Raw genomic sequence first — 16,262 nt, 5'->3', positions numbered from 1 at the left:
AGATCAAGATGATCAGGCCAAGGGAGCCATGCTCAATACTTTGTAACCTCCACTTGGAAACCTCAGTGCCTCCACTCTCAGTGTATGGTTAGGCGAAAATCTCTCCTAAGTTGATGCTTGTGTGTATGTTCCCATTGATCAACGTGCATGTGCAAGTTCTACAGGCCCAAGCAGTGTTCTCTTGCCCCATGCATAATTATTAAAAGCAAAATGAGGGTCCCAAAATATGACCTTGCACCCATGAAATCAAATATCTCAACCCTATTGATTCCCTTGTGTACGCTCTCTTTGGCCCTCGTGTTGGTGCAGGCGCTACGCAACTAAGCAACACTCTCATGCACAAATAAATTATAAGAAAAAAGATGACTGTCAGACTACGTGGCACTTATACCTAGTTACAGGAAGAGCGAAATGATCACCCCATCCTCCGTGAAATGAAAAATCTCACCCATGTTGGATGCCCTGTGCGCACTCTCACTAACCCCTGTTGGTGTAGAGGCCACGCAACCTGGATGCCAAAGTGTGATTTTCCTCTTACATGAGTTTTTTTATTATTATTTTCGCCCTTATTTTAAACATGTGGATCCCATGTGGATCGTATGATATCTTTTTCAAGACAGCTATCGGTATGGCATGCAGATTCTTCCCACCACATTGGCTTTGTGAGAAACCCTAAATTGGAAAAATGTTCTCGGTGGGAGTGGGCGCAAGCAGGCCACATCCAGACATAGTGGGGGATAAAATGACTGCCCCACCCCGTGAAAAGTTGAAATCCCGCCCCCATGATACCAGCATGCTCTCATTGGCTACCACGCACGCACGACACCTGCGCTCCCCACAAAGAACTTCTCCCCAAATCAATAATAGACCAATAGCGATTCTATTTCTTTTGTATCATCAGTTTCAAAGTTTCTCCAATTTTTTTTTTTTTTGGGTAGATTCAAAACTTCTCCAAATTATGCACATGAAAGTACAAATCGTTACAAAATCTTTAAAAATAACAAAACAAAAACTGTTTTTGCCTAATCTTGCTGTGAATTTTGTATACTTGTATTTGATAATGTTACCTAGGATCCCTTGTTAACAGATAAACCGCAATGCAAGGAGAATTGCTCCACGCATTAGAATGTAACCTAAGGATCATCTTGCCTTCTCCTTCACGGTTCCTCCACATTCAGCCTGAAGAGCCATGCAAAGCTTTGCCACAACTCCCACTCTCAACATCTCATTGAGAACCTCATTAGTAGCAGAGAATTTAGCAATTGATGCAAGAATGTGCACAACCGATTCATTTGCTGCCGGTGATACTCTTAACATCCTCTTCGACACCACCGCAATACCCGCAGCGTGATCTAACAATTGAGGTCTCCCATCTGCACAACGTAAGCTCTAGGTCGATTAGCTCCATATTAGAGATATATTAGGAATATTAGTATTAGACTAAGAGAAGGATCTTCCATCCTTATCTCAACAACACTTTAAGTAAGTAATTTAGTTATATTAGCAATGAAATTCATAACTTTATGCAATCTTCAATGTATCTCTCTCAATCTTCCATAAATGATAAATATCATATTGTAATCATTTATATTTGGAATGTGTATAATAGGTGATTGAGTTTCCAACATATGGATTCATTCACCCATATATACACCTACTATTATAGGTAAGTAGTATCTCTTATATTAGGTAAGTAGTTTCTCTTAGGCCTATATATATGAGGTCCCTTCTTTGTATTCATTAAGGTATTCAAGCATAATGAAGTTCTGTTTAATATTGTTCCACTTCCATGTTCCATAATTTATTAGTTCTATTATACATATTGGAAACTCAATCACCTATTATACACATTCTAAATATAAAGGATTACAATATGATATTTACCATTTATGGAAGATTGAGAGAGATACATTGAAGATTGCATAATAAGGTTATGAATTTCATTCATAATATAACTAAACTACTTACTTAAAGTGTTGTTGAGATAAGGATGGAAGATCTTTTTCTTAGTCTAATACTAATATTCCTAATATATCTCTAATACTCCGGAACTGCACCGACTTCTATGATTTTTACTCTATTTCTTCCCCAAGGACAAGCCTCTAGTAAGACATGCAAGGTAGCCTTGGTGGCCAGTTGAGAGATTCTATCTCTCAAAACCCTTATCAGACCTTCAAAAAAATCGGGTTTTATTCGCTCCTATAGATTCTTACTTGCAGCTTGAATGAAGTTTTGCAAGACAAGAACTGCATTTGTCTTCACTGTTACATGATTATCCATCTCTTGCCCTAAAACCCTCTTGATTGAATCCATGAAATCATAGTATTCAATAAGAAGAAGCTTCACTTCAGCATTATGGATACGCAAACGATGAAGAACATTCAAAGAAACTTCTAGAATACTATCAGCTTGGACTTCCTTGAAGCATCTTACTATCAATGAAACCATGGCCTTTCCCACACCGGTTTCTACCATATCTCTTCTGTTGCTTTCTTTCTCAGAAGCTAAAGACTCCAACTTTTTCAGTGAATTCAATTATAGCTGAGGAACTCGAAGATCTTGGAGGAGTTTAAGGATGTGGGTCTTGGTGAGACGTGATTTCGGGGTTGGGATTTGATCGACGCCTTTTGCGGTGCACCAGGCCTGGATTAGTCACCGGAGAGTATGGTTTGGAGTTGTATAGGAATCTGCAGCAAGACGTTGCTTTGTGACAGGACACATCGTGTTCTTGCCGGACGACAACCACTATTTGATGCTATCCCGATCATATGTGATGCCGGAGACGACTGTTACAGGATCTTTCATGATCTGAAGGGATGTAGGGCAGATGAAGTACTGAGGAATTTCAATCTCGTCCATGAAAAATCAAAGATGATAGAAGGGGTAAGGGAGTGAGAGAGAGTCGACATAGAAAGATGGAACTAAATAGGGAAGAAGGGTAGGGGGGGGGGGGTGTTGTATTTGAGTTCTTGAGTTTAGTACGAGACGGCGGCTAATTTATGGAGTGCTTTGAAGAGAAGAAAGAGAAATTCCAAATGGGAAGGAAGGGAAGAGCATTTGGTATCGTGAAGTATTGGTCTTAAGTTCAACAGTCTTACATTCTGGAATCCTGTTCGGTGGTCAAATGGTCAAACCACAGAAAACGTCGTTAGCCACGAATGTGTATATGAGAAACACGTAAATATTACTTTATTTTTTGAGTGGACCCAACATGTTGCAAGCCGGCAAGGGTGGGTTGGTAGTAGTAACAGCTGTTTGATTTATTTGTATTTGGGCCCCACGAATGATCAAGCGGGTCACAGGTATATTACAATTATTGATTTAGAACTGGTGGTGGATATGTTACTTAGAGCTTAGACGATTTCTTTTCCTTGCCTTATTAGTAGATCGGACGGTCAAAATTTATCCCAACATTTATGGAATTGAGGTGTCAATCTCGAGACAAGAAAAGAAATTATAAAATAAATTGATTGATTTTCTCAATGGAGGGCTGCCAATTCGGTACTGAAATCATTTAGCGAATCAGTACCGCACCAAATTATCAGTACCATATCAAATACAATTTGGTACATATGAGAAAATGGTATTCTATTCCATATGGTACGGTATGGTATCGATATGGAGATTGATACCGATGGTACATATCGATGTCCTATCGAATACCAATACCACATTGTATTATCATAATAAATACTTATATACATACTAATTTATATATAATAAATAATATATATAAGGATATATGTATTAAATATATATAATAATTTAAATATATAAGAATATAACATACTAAATATAATAGATTTTATACTATAATATTAATTGTTATATATAATATAATAAATCGTATAATACCATATATGGTGTCATATTCATACCAAATAAAACTATATACCGAATGGATACCATATAATATAGTATCGGTTTGGGAAAATTATATCGTACTTGATACGGTAAGGTATCGCTATGGGGTATTTGGCTTTCGATACCATATCGAATATTGGATACCGTACTGATTGACACCACTACCTTGCATACGTGTGGGGGCCAATGAGAGCACCCCCCCCCCCATGTTTGGGCATGAGTGATACACGGATCGAGCTCCTCTGTGGCTTGGGGTTGTATGGCCATAATGTTGCGTGCAACTCCCAAGTCTCCACCTCAGCACAGATGTCCATCCAGTGGTTGGGTATCAAGCTCCTTTCAAATTTGAATTATGAGTGAAATTTTTTAGGAGCTCGATGCCCAACCATTGGATGGACGTCTATGCTGAGGTGATGACCCAAGAGACGGCTGTACAACCCCAAGCTGCAGAGGAGCCAAATCCACGATACACACACTCACAAAGAACTTTTCTTCTTAATTTTCTTGTCTCCTAGATGTAGATAATTTAAAAAAAAAAAAAAAAAAAACACACCAACACATAATAGCTTGTTAGGCATGGGGAGACATTGATTCAAGAATGATAAAAACAAAAAATTCCATAAAGAGTAGAGAATTTCCCAGACATATAATGCGAATAACTGAGGTAGCTTGGAAGAAGAAGAAAAAGGCTATAATATATATATATATATATATTATGGCCAAGGTTGGGCCATGGTATAAGTTCCATCTCTAGTGTTGCTGATGTATAAGCCATCTTGTCTGACCTTGTAAAAAAATTCGATGGGTGGATTAATATTTCTCATCTTCTTGGCATTATAGACTTGGTAACTGCCTTGCTTGTTGTTCCCCCAATAAAAGTTGCACCAGAAGAGTGTTGTTTTCCATATGTTTTGTCTAAAATCCCAGGTGAACGCTTGGCCATTCTCAAGTTTTTGAAGCCCAAGATCATTATCTTTCGATTTGCATTGAAAGCTTAGACCATTTGTTGGACCAGGACCCAAGTCGTTGATGATATACACATGGCGTTTTTTAGAATTAGAGATGTTGAACGACTCTGCAAACAAGGGCATTCCGATGATGACAAGCTGCTGGAGGATGAGAAGCACTATTATGCTGTTCTTCGACTTCTCCATCCTCATGATCCTAATTAATTTGCAAATTAATGCTGGTCGATCAGGTGATCCAATCCAAGTAGGAGGTATTTAAGACTGTGTACAGTTACCCCCCCTTGTCCAAGACCTTGCAGTAGTGGAAGCCTCGTGCACTGAGACGCTCTCTCTTTCTATGGTGATCGATCACTAACCAAGAGCACTTCTTAAATAACGACATACATACGGCCATTTCCCTAAGAGATCTAGAGAGGTATAAGGATAACCAACCAGGTTACAACAACCTCAATGGTATCCCAGCATAGTAGGATCAGAATATTCTTTGTTTTTATGGTAAACAAACATCTATTCACAAAATGAAAACGAGAAAAGCTCATAGTTGTTGAATTACAAGATTTCATCGATGATCGTGGAGTGGCCAAAAAGTGGCCACACCGAAGCCGTCCTGCTTGGAATAGACATGGCCTTCCTTTGTATAAAATTAGTATTTTTTGTTTTTGGTAATTCAAATGTATAGTAGTGAGCTTTTATCTCCTAATCTCTAGGAGCAGGTAGAATTACCATGACATTCTAAAGGTGGAAGAGTTCCGATAACAAATCATTTTTCTTGTTCATGGGGGTGGGATTTCCGCCTTTTAATCACTGCCATTAGTTTGCAGAGATTTCAAAACTTTCCCGCCATGTGACATTTAAGTAAAAAAGATATATGTGTCAAAATTTGAACCTGATTTTAGGTTAATAAAGTTCAAAACCTAGTTAGGCTATGATCCATTCTCAATTCAAAATCAAATTCAAATGGATTGAAAATGTGAATCCAATGTGGAATCCAATTATCTTTATTTTAGGGAAAAAGTTTGCCTGGATTGCAGACATGTGGAAGGGTGATGTGGAGGTCCGACTATTGGATATTTACGAACGATTTAAATTCATCATATACAAAAAATTTTAATTCAAATTCAATCACATACCTTTTGATTTATTGGCATATTCCCCTTCTATTTTCATATGTTAATTTTTTTTGTAAGGTCCATTTTACCATTAGATTTTCAAAGATTTTATTTTGCCACTTCGCAAACTTTGTCTAATTTAAAACTTGATCACATTTGAGGTTGAAACTTTAGATCTATCTATCAACAAAATTTCAGATTTTAGAATTGGAACTTTAGCATCAACAAAATTTCTGCCCGGCCAAAATTTGATCTACCATGTGATATTTGTGCAGTCCATGGATCCATAATAGATATGTTTATATTTTTTTGGTAAAGCATAATGGATATGTTGGCCGGGGAAACAACTTCCTTCAATTAATTAATTCTTCAACACATGACATATTATATGGCCCTCCATGCCGAAGATGTGAGAGGATGACTTAAATTAAAATAATAATTCAAATCAAATTTTTTTTTTTTATAGACTAGGATTGCACTAAATCGTTATCCCCTCCAATTCCTCCAATTCCTCACATGGGGTGAAAATGACCACCCTACTCCCGGAAAACACTGCCCAAAGTGGGGTCCACTCCCCCAGTTAGAGAAATTGGAGGTGCCTGCGAATTGGAGGTTATAATTATTCGATAGGACTTCCTGCTCAATCCTAATTAAATTTTCTAGGATTGCTTTCTTTGCAAAAGTGTTAAAAGTTCTTAAATTACACGTAATGTCTAAATTACGGACTAAGACAAAAAAAAATAAGGGCAAATTTCACGGACACCCCCTATAACTATTCGAAATGATAAGAACACCCTAGATTTTGTCAAAATGGCAACTTTTCCCCGGACGTTAAGCAAGGTTACCCCAAAATTAAAAAGTCGATTTTACCCTCTTAGTAATTTAAATAAAAATTACTAAGATTCCATCATCTTCCCAAATCGAATTGCCTCATCACCACCACTCTCTCCGACCGCCATTGATTTCACACAGAAGCCCATAAATAGGAAAGTACGACACGGTGAGCGGTAGCACCGCCGGCGACGCTCTCTGCGATCGGAGAGAATAAATTCTGGTCACAATAAACTCTCATTTCATTTCTTCCCCTCTTCTCAACCGCCATAGAAAATCAACGAGCTTGTGCTCATTGAACTGGTCCTGAAGCATTCTCGCCCGCTCATCACACATGCTCGCAATGGCCTCTTTCCTCCTCTCAGTCACCAGAGAGCTCATGTACCAGAAGGTCCAGAGCGACACCAAGATCCAACCAATCACCCAGGCAATCAAAAGGTTCTTCCACCATCTTCTGGGAAATTTCTTCGACCAAATATACTGGTAGTACTGGTGGAGCTTCCAAACGCTCGTAGGGATTTTCTCCCACAATTTGAGCCATATCTTAGCTCTATAACCGAGAAAACCAATCTTCTACTCCATAAAACCACAGTTGATGAACTAGTTCATGGGGATCTCAAAAAGAATGCAACAGCATAGCGTCAAAAATTGATGCGTTGCCTTCAAATCTAACCCAATTGCATTGAGATAGCTCATCCACGACAGGAACCAAAACAAGTTAACCATAAACGGTAAAAAGAGAAGTGGGTTTTCCACTGCTTCTTAATTTCACTTGGGGGAGGAGTTGAGGGAAAACTGAAAGCATCCAACATCAACTCTGGACTAAACTATCAAGTTAAACTGTCAATATCTATTTAAAGGGGAAAGAAAAAACTCAAATTGGATAAAGAGACGGAAAATTTAAGTACCAAACACTATTTTCTCCGACAAAGAAACTGAAAAAAAGGCAGTCTTACAAGTCCATGAACACGCAACAAATTTGTAATTCGAGGCCCCTAAAACCCAAGATTAAGGGAAAGAAGAAAGACCCACTAGCCAAAGAATCGAGGGCTGTCCCAGAAACCAATTTCTAGAAATACAGACCTAAACACTTACACTTTCCCAGAGTAAGCAGCAAACCAAAGAAATCGGCGATGTACATGTCCCGTCAAGGAGCTGCTTGATATCACCGGTAAAAGAAATTCTACACAATTCGTCAGTTATCAGGTTAGGAAACCTACTGGAAAAGCTAAAGGCCAACGATAAAGTTACTGCTCCGTTGCCAGCAATATCGAAAGCAGGTGAACCTGTTACATCCTTTGCCAGGGGCCGCTGGTTATCCACCTTATCCGCTTCCGCCGCAAGGAGCGTATCTACCGCCAACGGGATATCCTCAGCCGGTGGCAAGGTATGGGTAGGCATACGCATACCCTCCACCTCCACCAGGTTATCAGCCATGGTTTTGGGCTTGGGACGACGACGCTGCTCTTGTTTCTTACGCCACTGGATGAAAATGATGAATAGAGAGAATGAGATTTAGGGTTTTACCCTTAAGGGTATTATGGGGAGTTCACCCTGTTGAAAGGGTAATTTTGCCATTATAAAAATATTAACAGCAACTTAACTACAAAAGACTAACAGAATGGATTTAGTTGACATATAATCATAAGCAGTCTTTGATATTTTTTCAAAATTTAAGGTGTTCTTATCATTTCGAATAGTTATGGGGGGTGTCTGTGAAATTTGCCCAAAAAATAATACTCTACCCGCAGTCGCTGACACATGATTCGACCCATTCTTTGAACATATAATACGGAAAGTGCTCCATGGAGTAGACCCTTGTTGACACCCAGTGGGTTTTTGGTGTAATAACCATGAATTCAAAGATAGCACCACATGGATCCAGACCTTGGCCCTAAGCCCATTTATTTTTGGGCTCATTTAGATACCTTAGCTGGGGCTGTTAGAATGTTACAGTAAATTACTTTGAAGAATAATAAAATCCAAACAATGGTTTTACTGAAAAAAATATATATTAAAGTAATAGAACATCCAATTGAACTACTTTCTCCCCTCCATGGTTGCTGAGATTACCTTTACTGATGACCCAAAAAATCATTAAAGTCTTCAAATATAGGGTAGCTGTAGTTCATCAAATTGAATAAGAAATCATCATTTACTTCTTGATCTCCAACTCCATTATTATTCCAATTTTGTAGATGACCAGATAATTGTTGCAGTGAAGAAAGTGGTTGTTGAACATTGTTGCTGCTAGACATTGCTTGAAACTGGTTTTCACTTTCAGTCCAACTTGAAGGAAATGGGGCCAATTCAGTAGTTGATGCCATTTTCAGAGGCTGTTTATGGATCATTTCCATTGTTCCCATTGAGCAGTAGTTGATGATGTAGTTTTGGTAAGCCATATATTCAGGTTCTCCTTGATCTGTGTTGGAAATTGGAGGAGGAGGAGGTGGTGGTGTTGATGTATTATAGTTTAGTATAAGTTCATCTTCATCTACTGCTGATGAACTGACACTTTGTTCTTGATCAGAATCTTGTTTAATCTTACCTGCTTTGTAATTTAAACGATACTTCTGCATAATGGATTTCATATATAGAAAGGAGAAAATTGTTAGTGATACAGATTAATTTCCATAATATATATTTTGATCAAAAAGAAATAAAATTAAAATAAATAAAGCTAATCTAAAACATTATTTTAATTACCTGCAAATGACTGGCAATATGCTTTTTTTCTAGTTCTGATGGTTTATTCTTCATCATCTCAATTATTCTTTTTGGAGTAGCATCTGCATCAAAGAAAGAGAACCCCCAAAAAAAAGAAATTTTTTTTTTAAAAAAAAAATCAATAATAAAATAGTGGGTTAGCAAATTAAGATGATAGAGATGTTTATTAGAGATTGATGTTGGAGATGGATGATTTAATTACCTAGAATGCCAATCTCACGAACAACTCTCTCAAATTCTTTGTTAAGCGTTTTGGTCCAAACCATTCTTTTTTTATGATGGAATGGGATGATTTTTTTGTTCACTGAGGCTGTAAACTCAATACCTTTCTCTAATACTTTTTCAGACCATTTTGATCCCTCAACAACACTTCCCATCTTCTTCCATTTATATTTGCGATTTTTGTTCAAAAATACAAATTGCCAAAGCCTACTAACATTGTTCATAGTTAAAGGCTTCACAAAGTAAAATAAAGCCCCTTGTTGTAAACATCTCCAACCAATTTGGTTGCTGTTGTCGCAAGACATCACTGAAGTACAAAACATAGAACAAATTCAGGCATAATTTTAAAAAATAAAATAAAAAATTCTTGATCATATATTTATGTTTCAGAAACTTACTAATGACAGGAAGATTGAACTCAGCATTTATGCTTTTGAGAAGCTCGAATCCATTCATTTCAGGCATGTGAACCTCTGTTAGAATGATATCGAATTCTATTCGTCTATCCCGAAGAACAGCCAGTGCATCCACTGCCTTTTCAACAGCAAGAACTATGAAAAGGAACAAAAGATGAAATCTTTAAGAACAAGTTTGCAGTGAGTATGGAACTTGTGTTTCATCATTTATTTTCACTGTATATATATATATATATTCAAATTCTGGCAGAGAATGAGATTTGGGGGCATGAGATGATAACATTTAACTCCAATGAGAGTGTGCACAATGGCATCAATATGGATGGAATTTTTTTATTTCACGGGACTGGGGTGGTAATTTCATGTGTTCCTGTCTCTTGGCACAAGAGCCACGTGAGCAGGCAGCGTTCTTTTTCCCCCCGGGAAATAAAAGGTTGTCAGGCTGCATAGTAATGCTTACCTATGTCTATTTCTCTCCTCCCCTCCCCTCCTATGAAATAACATATTATGGAGGGAGAGAGATAGACATAGCCATACAGGGAGGCACCAATATATCATACAAAGCCTGGTAGCATTCTAGAGAGAGAGAGAATGGATTAACATGTCCTCACAAGCACAAAATCTTGCAAATAGTGGAGATGTGCAAGAAAAGCGGGAAGAGGATATTAGCCCTAAGAACAAAGGGAAAAACACAAGTTCTTAATTCTCTTCTCACCTTATAAATCCCCACAACGAAACAAGAAACTAAATAGATAATAGAAAAGGAAAAAAAAAAAAAAAAAAAAAGGTTAAAAGAACCCTGGAAGGCAACATTCCCCTACTCCCAACATAAAGGGATGCGAAAAGTTCGCCTTGCTCCATGAAAGGCGGAAACCCACCCCTATTAATGCTTCCATGTACACTACTTCCTTTTGAGGAACCTTCTCCCGAAAAAAGAAATAGATAATAAGAAAGGGGAACTGTTTCCGATGGGGGAGTGGGGCCAATGGGAGCACACGTGCATGGAAGCATCAATCGGGGAAGCATTTCCACCTTTCATAGGGGGTGGATCGGTCATTTCGCTCCCTCTATGTCTGGACGTGGACGCTAGGCTTCCCCCCCCCCCCCCAACAAAGTTCCTTTTCCCAATAAGAAAAAGTGAAATAAAAACTCGCATCCATGTTGATTCTCCAACCTAAACTTTCATTGGCCTTGCACTGATACAAGGGCCACGAGACCATGCAACAATATTCTCTTGCCCAACAAAAAGAAATCGTAAGAACCAATACACCAGATATATAACAAACATGAAACAGAAGAAAATGATATTGATGACAATGATCATCATGATCAACTGTTTTTTCTTAACAGTAATAATAATAAGAAGCATGGAAGAAAAACACAACTGTTGTTGTAGTCACAAAATCAAAAGCAGAAGAAAAGAACAGAACACAAAACAAAGAAGCAGCATGAATCATCCAACTCCACAATAAAATCACATATAATAATAAACCCTAAAAAAAAAAAGAAAAAGATAACATACAACTAATGGATCATAAATCCATAAAACAATCCATAAGAGGTTTAGATCATAAAGCAAATGGGTAAGTGAAGGATCTGAAAACCTAAATCTTAGAAAGAAAGAAAAAAAAAAAAAAAAAATGAATCATAGAATCTTGTTGGAATATTATACCTTCATAGTTGCATGTTTGGAGCATTTCGTAAACAATCCTAAGGCATGTTGGACTATTATCAACAACAAGAATTCGTAGTCCAAAAGATGATGAGACTTTGGTACTGCTCAACTGCTCTACTGGAACAACATTCTCATCCATAGTTGTGATCGATCAAAGATCTACAAAAGATTGAGAAAAAAGAGCAACTAAGTGTTATACCACTTTGCCTGCTACTATGGGGAAATTATTAGAGAATGTTGTGTTTATATAGTCGTTTATATAGTCGTGTATGTTTCATTCCTCAACAATCATTCTTGGCTGTAACCAAATCATGATACTAAAAACATTATTTGTCAAAATCTCCGGAGTTTAAGGTAATTTATGCTTTCCATACGTACAAACCTAATTCTTAATTACAAAATCATTGGCGATAAACTCATATTAACACTCTCTCTCTCTCTCTCTCTCTCTCTCTCTCTCTCTCTCTCTCTCTCTCTCCAAATAACGTACGTAGTTGTGTTGTTGTTGTTCGCCACCTTGATGCATTCCCTTCGCTCCTAGGCATGATCCCACACAGAAAGAAAGAGCACGGAGCCCGAGCCCGACCTGTAGGTCCGCTAACGTAAAGCGAGGAGTTGAGCCTGAACTGGTGAAACGAAATCACTTTCGGAACCATAACAAAATTTGTTAATGCATAACTTTACGACGAAAAAATGGTGTATTATGCTACACAATTTTGATTTGCTTCCTTCTTCCATTGGATTCATATCACTGCTTTTGAATGGGTGTAGATTTCGTTTGGCTTCCCCATAATTGTGTATTGCGACGGCCACCTTTTCTCTCTCTCTATGAGTCGTGAAACCCGTAGGTTTGTCCTGAGCTTCTACCTTGTTGGGTAGTGTTGGGAACATAATTAACGTAATTATAAGAAGGTGGAAAAAATCGTTTGAAGAAGAAGGCGGGTTGTTAGTCGTATTTTAGATTGTTCAATTAGTTTTTGTACTTTGATGCGAATTACGTAAATCTTTTCAAACATCATAACTTGTAATTATAAAACATAATTCATGTATACCAACTTTGTAAAACTTTTTGCTATCAAGTAGATCTAGGCAACGATATTCTATTTTAGAACATATATGTAAATAGATTTATCCCTCATCTTTGTTTCGATAGAGGAATTTTAACGTGGCAATCGCACCAACACAAGACCAATGACAACACGGGTCGGGACTTTTTGCATTCACATGAAACGAGAAAGTCATTTTGCCTCCCTCAATTAGTGTCTGAGCACTGACGCCACACTATCAGACAGGATTCTTTTTCCCAAAAGGTAAATAGTGTTTAAAAGGAAAGAATTCAGATCTACCGAGGATATAGGTCTTGGAGCTCTTAGCTCCAAGGAAGAGTGTTAAATTTGAAATCCCAAATACAGCTAACATACGCTTTTTTTTCTTATTTAGTTTTAACCCTTTATGATAACGTACAAATGATAGCTGGCTTTTTATTTATTTTTCTTTATATATCTCTTTTGGTCCGAAGCAGTTTCAATTCAATTCTATTCTTTGATAAGTCTCTCACCTCGTCATTTTTACCAAAAAAGCTTAGATTTGTCGAGATAGCCCTAAAATTCTTTGATAATGTTCTTGGAAACATTTCCACTTTTGACATTGAGTGTTGGGCTACTCTCGTCGTCGATATCCAACAGAATCTCCAGTTGGATCGCGGAGATAACCCCCTCTTAATTGACATTGAGCGTTTTATGTCTATAAGGCTTCGGTCGCTGGTTTTATAAGAGGAAAGTTTCTTTCAGTAGAAGTAAAGAGTTTCTTCCCAAAAAAAAAGTAGAAGTCAAGACTCAAGAGTTAAGTGGTTGATCGTTGGTGTCTAGATTTTTGGAATCGTGGTCGTCTATGGTGCGCTGCTCGTAGCGGTTATAGCGGTCCAGACACATTATCTTGTGTAATGTCTACCTTACCCTTGCCCAAGCGCCTTACCTGTGTAGGGGTAAGGTGGGTATTGTGTACGATGATGTGTCTAGACCGTTATGGCCGCTACGGATAGAGCCATAGAGCTGAGGATCTGAATTGAGATTTTTGTTTCTTTGTAATTTCTTTCTTTTTTTCTCCTTATTAATGAATCTTTGAGGGGGGGAAAAAAAAAAAAGGTTCACCATTGGTAATCAGCTGTAAGTGTATTTATGGCCTAGTCTCTCATGAAGGGGTGTCATCATCTCAGCCTTCTGAAATCAAATATGGGGTACGGACTAGAATCCTCTACAGCACCGGCGGGGCGACGGTGCGCATCCGACGGCACAGCAGAGGCCAAGTGGCACACATGGCCTCTGCTGTGCCGCCGGATGTGCACCACCACCCCGTCGATACTGCCGAGGATTTTAATCGATGGGGTACGGTCTTGAATTACTTCAGTTGTTTAGTCCGGATTCTATACCTCCCTTGCAACCGATTCTTGATTATATCTCATTTTCTTCTATCCCTTCCCATCTCCTCCCCATTCTTTCATCTCACCCTTCTGACGAGAAGACTATGCATGTTGTTAAGTGTTTCAAAGCTCTTAAAGCTCCAAGCCCTAATGGTTTCAGTATAAGATTCTTTCTTCCGACATTGGATATCATCAAAATTTTGTAATTTTTTCTTTCAGCTCACCTCCATCCATGATATAAATCAATCCTTTATTTCACTTATCCCCAAAGTGGAGAATGCCTCCTCTATTTTGGCCTCCATGCCCATTTCCCTTATTAATCTTCTTTTCAAGTTGGAGTCAAAGTCCTAACCAATAGTGTAGGATCGAATGAAATTCAAAAAAGAAAAAATTACATTTAAATAGAAAAGAAAAGGAAAAATTACTAGAATAACTAACATTGGGTTTTGATTTACAAAATTAACCACTCAGTGTTTATGTTAACAGAACTAACCTGATTGAGTTTGGGTATTACAAAAATACTCAAAACAATGTTTGTTCCTTATTTAAGGATTCTTTTTTGATAGTTTTACCCCTGCCTCTCTTTTTACTATCACAGTTCTAACAATCCAATGAGACACCCACTGCTTCTTCTTCTTGTCACCCCACCAAGTACCAACCATGGCCCTACGCCCACACACCCCCACCCCCACCCCCGAATTTTTATCCTCTCTTGTTACAGCACGGTGCTGTAGTGCATCGATCGTGCAGTGGTTGCAGAGGCCATCTGCATCATGTGGGGCCCGCTATGCCACATGGCCTCTGCAGCACCGCACGATGCAGTACAACACCATGCTGTAACAAGAGAGGATAACGATTCCCCCACCCCCACCCCCTATTGCACACCAACAGACCTCACCCGCCCCTACCCCCTTCTTGTTACTCTTGCCAAAGTTACAACGAAGCGAGGCCTTCAACAGTTCAATGCCAAAACCAGAACCAACTATATTTCACCAAATTGTATTTCTCCCCTATATAATTCAAAGCATGCACATTAGAATCATATCCAATATAGATATAACTCCACCCCACTTTTTCAGTACATTTTTCCCTCTTTGTCATCGATAAAAGGAGATCATGATAAGAAGGATACGCAACATTAAGGTATATATAGGATATGAAAAATATTGCAAGGAATCATTAATTCCATACTCAAGGGAAATGAAACTAAAAGAATAGTATAACCCATAAAATACTATTTTCATTAACCATTACTTCAAGTCGTTAAAAATAGAGATAATCCGATTAAATTCAAGGAATGATTGAATTCAAGGAAAGAAGCAAAAAAGGAATAAAAAGAAACCAAAGACTAAAGGCTCAAAAACATAAGGCATGACCAAAAAAAAAAATTGCGAAGATAAAGTAGTCCAAAAGACTAAACAAGATATTAATGACTTAAATAGAAAAAGGATAAAAGGATTAAAATGACAAAACAAAGAAACTAATAATAAGGAAACAAGTGAGAAACTCATAAAATTCAATGAGAGATCCATCCCATTGAGGAGGGAAGAGGAGTGAGAGTAAGAGTGAGTGGGAATAGAAATAGGTAGGTGGAGGAAAGAAAATAGTGACTTAGAGTCATAAAGACACATTGAAGAGGAAAGAAGTAGTATAAGAAAGAAGGAATTGAGAATGCCTCCTTGCATGTGTTAGGGTGTTTATCAATCAAACAATAAAGAGGGGTTAGGATTACCTTGAGATTCAAGATAAATCCTCCAATGGAATGCAACACTTGTACCATCATTGCCCGTGGAAGAAGTTCCTTTGATAGAGAAACCCTAATGGAGGAGAGACTTTCTTTTCCTCTCTTTGTAATATGCACTCAACAAAGGGCCACATGAGGCCCTTGTTGTTTGCGGGAGCAGAAGAGAAGGGAAGCGGGTCTTACGGGCCTCATGACCTGAGGCACTTGTGCGGGGCTGGGTTGCTATCGGCCATGGCCGTTGGCATTATTTTTTTTTTCATTAGAGATACAGGTCAAACTTGAATTAT

At 38.2% G+C, this 16,262-nt stretch overlaps 1 long non-coding RNA gene and 1 pseudogene across 1 annotated transcript; both read right to left on the bottom strand.

The window, feature by feature from the left end:
* Nucleotides 1-2,037: 2,037 nt before the first annotated feature.
* Nucleotides 2,038-2,882, bottom strand: LOC122665143 (annotated as a pseudogene).
* A 4,189-nt stretch (nucleotides 2,883-7,071) lies between these two features.
* Nucleotides 7,072-12,200, bottom strand: LOC122645220. The gene is made up of 3 exons (XR_006330449.1): nucleotides 12,191-12,200; nucleotides 8,366-8,370; nucleotides 7,072-7,567 (listed from the first exon to the last, which is right to left on the bottom strand). It is a non-coding gene; the product is annotated as an uncharacterized LOC122645220 (long non-coding RNA).
* Nucleotides 12,201-16,262: the final 4,062 nt, after the last annotated feature.

This window comes from Telopea speciosissima, chromosome 1, assembly GCF_018873765.1.
Source record: "Telopea speciosissima isolate NSW1024214 ecotype Mountain lineage chromosome 1, Tspe_v1, whole genome shotgun sequence".
Lineage (NCBI taxonomy): Eukaryota > Viridiplantae > Streptophyta > Magnoliopsida > Proteales > Proteaceae > Telopea > Telopea speciosissima.
This window is presented reverse-complemented; position numbering and strand designations above follow the sequence as displayed.